The sequence below is a fragment of the Oncorhynchus gorbuscha genome, linkage group LG14 (assembly GCF_021184085.1).
Source record: "Oncorhynchus gorbuscha isolate QuinsamMale2020 ecotype Even-year linkage group LG14, OgorEven_v1.0, whole genome shotgun sequence".
In the NCBI taxonomy this organism is placed as follows: Eukaryota; Metazoa; Chordata; class Actinopteri; order Salmoniformes; family Salmonidae; genus Oncorhynchus; species Oncorhynchus gorbuscha.
Window position 1 is genome coordinate 19,825,070 of NC_060186.1, and position 4,508 is coordinate 19,829,577.

Consider the following 4,508-nt stretch of genomic DNA (forward strand, 5'->3'; position numbering starts at 1 on the left):
AAATTATCATTTTTAAAAAACAAGACATAATCATGCTCTCTCTCTATCCATTTGTCACTCGTCTGCAGGTATGTTTTGATGTGAGAGAGGAAGCCAGTCCCATCCTCGCCACACCACCCGCTCTTAAGATAACCTTCGGGCCAACTGGGGGCCCAAGGCTGGTTAGGAGACACAGCAATTGTGATGAACTGAGAAAATATTAGAGTAGCACTGTAATTCATGAATCATATACTGTCTGCCACTGTTCTTAACTCTTTCCCTTTCTGTCTTCTCCACCTCTCTCCCCACCTCGTCTTTCTTCCTCGTTTTATAATACACGCCATATGGGCATTGAAGTACAGATTCAACTTGTATTTATAATATAATATTACAATTATCATAATTATAATGCATTTATAACACCTGGATAATGAACTTCTTTCAACAAAGCGTTTCACATTCTCCACTGGTTGAACTTAAGTATCTCATTGAAATGCTATCCTGTGTCCTCAGATGAATGCAGATGAAGGGAGTTAGATATGCATATTTTTTCTGTATATATGAATTACAAATCAATCATGTTTCTAGTCTATTGCATAGTTACAATGTGTATTCATTGATGTCCCAGGAGCAGGAGTGGTAAACACTGTTGAAGTGTATAATTGTAATACATACATGCAGACACAGCATCATTCAGATAATGGAGTTTGATATGACTGAAAAATAATGACTTAAGAGATTCATACCTGAACCGCACCTTTATTTGCCAAGAAAGAGTACATGATCAGTGAATAGATTCAATGTACAGGCGACAATGTGAGAATCTCATGCATGGTAATATCTACAGTACCTGTGTATATAGGACTTGCATCCTTGGCACAATAAAGTTATTATATTCTACTCTATCCATAGATAACAGTATAACTTCTGTCCCTCTCCTCTACCTGGGCTCGAACCAGGGACCCTCTGCACACATCAATAACAGCCACCCTTTAAGCATCGTTACCCATCGCTCCAGAAAAGCGCAGAGCAAGGGGAACAACTACTTTAAGGTCTCAGAGCGAGTGACGTCACTGATTGAAACGCTAGTAGCGCGCACCCCGCTAAATAGTTAGCCATTTCACATCGGTTACACATAGGCTACCTTAATGCCATTCAGACTTGAAAGTTGATACAACAACTATGATAGCTGAGGTTCATAGATAGGTTCTGAACTAATATTTATACCAAATGTTTTAGGATCTATACACAGACCGGCTACATACTGTAGCTAGCTACACATCCTTAGACATAGTGTTATATACATACACCACTACACAATAACCAAGTAAATAGTTAGCTATGTTAATTCAGCTGCATTGCAAAGCAAGCTTACACAATTGTACATTCAATTTGCAGTAAATGCTTTAGCTAGCTAGATTCTTTACATCCACTGTTTCACAAGATGACAGCCTGGTTTGCTGGTTTTCTCAGGAGTCCCTAAAAAACAAACACAAATTCAAAATTAATTCTCCTAACACTAGCTAGCCGGCTAATGTTAGCTAGTCAGATAACTTGCTAAATAGCAATTTTCACATAATAACTTTATGACAAAAAAAATATGCACAAAGTTTGTCTTTACAACATATTCCTCTCAATTGTAAATGTTTTTCTTGACTCCGTTATAACAACTTAAATTTGGTTCCACTGTAATGTTTTGTCAGCCTTCTTCATCCAGGGACGGGTGACTCACGTCGATATTCGTCATTGGAACCACTCGATATGATTGGTCATATAACATTGCTCATATAACAGTTCTTTAGTATTGACATATCCTAAAAAAGAACAGTTCTTTAGTATTGACATATCCTAAAAAAGAACAGTTCTTTAGTATTGACATATCCTAAAAAAGAACAGTTCTTTAGTATCTACATATCCTAAAAAAGAACAGTTCTTTAGTATCTACATATCCTAAAAAAGAACAGTTCTTTAGTGTTGACATATGCTAAAAAAGAACAGTTCTTTAGTATCTACATATCCTAAAAAAGAACAGTTCTTTAGTATCTACATATCCTAAAAAAGAACAGTTCTTTAGTGTTGACATATGCTAAAAAAGAACAGTTCTTTAGTATCTACATATCCTAAAAAAGAACAGTTCTTTAGTATTGACATATCCTAAAAAAGAACAGTTCTTTAGTATTGACATATCCTAAAAAAGAACAGTTCTTTAGTATCTACATATCCTAAAAAAGAACAGTTCTTTAGTATCTACATATCCTAAAAAAGAACAGTTCTTTAGTATTAACATATCCTAAAAAAGAACAGTTCTTTAGTATTAACATATCCTAAAAAAGAACAGTTCTTTAGTGTTGACATATCCTAAAAAAGAACAGTTCTTTAGTATTAACATATCCTAAAAAAGAACAGTTCTTTAGTATTGACATATCCTAAAAAAGAACAGTTCTTTAGTATTGACATATCCTAAAAAAGAACAGTTCTTTAGTATTAACATATCCTAAAAAAGAACAGTTCTTTAGTATTGACATATCCTAAATAAAGAACAGTTCTTTAGTATTGACATATCCTAAATAAAGAACAGTTCTTTAGTATTAACATATCCTAAAAAAGAACAGTTCTTTAGTATTAACATATCCTAAAAAAGAACAGTTCTTTAGTATCTACATATCCTAAAAAAGAACAGTTCTTTAGTATTGACATATCCTAAATAAAGAACAGTTCTTTAGTATTGACATATCCTAAAAAAGAACAGTTCTTTAGTATTGACATATCCTAAATAAAGAACAGTTCTTTAGTATTAACATATCCTAAAAAAGAACAGTTCTTTAGTATCTACATATCCTAAAAAAAGAACAGTTCTTTAGTATTGACATATCATAAAAAAGAACAGTTCTTTAGTATTAACATATCCTAAAAAAGAACAGTTCTTTAGTATCTACATATCCTAAAAAAGAACAGTTCTTTAGTGTTGACATATGCTAAATAAGAACAGTTCTTTAGTATTAACATATCCTAAAAAATAACAGTTCTTTAGTATCTACATATCCTAAAAAAGAACAGTTCTTTAGTATCTACATATCCTAAAAAAGAACAGTTCTTTAGTATCTACATATCCTAAAAAAGAACAGTTCTTTAGTGTTGACATATGCTAAATAAGAACAGTTCTTTAGTATTAACATATCCTAAAAAAGAACAGTTCTTTAGTATCTACATATCCTAAAAAAAGAACAGTTCTTTAGTATCTACATATCCTAAAAAAGAACAGTTCTTTAGTATCTACATATCCTAAAAAAGAACAGTTCTTTAGTATCTACATATCCTAAAAAAAACAGTTCTTTAACATATGCTAAATAAGAACAGTTCTTTAGTATTAACATATCCTAAAAAAGAACAGTTCTTTAGTATCTACATATCCTAAAAAAAGAACAGTTCTTTAGTATTAACATATCCTAAAAAAGAACAGTTCTTTAGTATCTACATATCCTAAAAAAGAACAGTTCTTTAGTGTTGACATATGCTAAATAAGAACAGTTCTTTAGTATTAACATATCCTAAAAAAGAACAGTTCTTTAGTATCTACATATCCTAAAAAAGAACAGTTCTTTAGTATTGACATATCCTAAAAAAGAACAGTTCTTTAGTATCTACATATCCTAAAAAAGAACAGTTCTTTAGTATTGACATATCCTAAAAAAGAACAGTTCTTTAGTATTGACATATCCTAAAAAAGAACAGTTCTTTAGAATTGACATATCCTAAAAAAGAACAGTTCTTTAGTATTGACATATCCATCAGTGAGACTACGGTGGAAAGTCCAGACCAGGTCTCCACAGTGCGCATCCCCTCAGAATATGCCGATTTGTCTCTCGCCTTCTGTAAGAAGAGGGAGACTAAATTACCACCACATCGACAGGGGGATTGTGCGACAAATCTCCTGGTAGACGCAGCACTTCCCAGGAGTCACGTGTATCCTCTGTCACAGGAGGAGACGGTGGTTATGGAAACATATGTCTCCCTGTGGCAGGGATACATTCGGCCCTCCACTTCACACGCACCGAGCATGTGTCCCTGGTGCACAGGGTGCTTGGTCGACTGTTGGAGCATGACCTGTACGTCAAGGTTGAGAAATGTCTGTTATTCCAACAGTCCGTCTCCTTCTTAGGGTATAGAATTTCCACGTCAGGGTTGGAGATGGAGAGTGACCACATTTCAGCCGTGCGTAATTGTCAGACTCCCACACCGGTAAAGGAAGTACAGCGGTTTCTGGGGTTTGCCAACTACTACCAGAGGTTTATCCGGAGTTTGGGTCAAGTAGCAGTTCCCATTACCTCACTGCTGAAGGGGGGACCGGTGCGACTGCAGTGGTCAGCTGAGGCGGACAGGGCTTTTGGTCAGCTGAGGGCTCTGTTTACCTCGGCTCCCATGCTGGCTCCTCCGGATCCCTCTTTGGCATTCATAGTGGAGGTGGACGCATCCGAGGCTGCGATAGGAGCCGTGCTCTCTCAGCGCTCGGGCACGCCACCAAAGCTCCG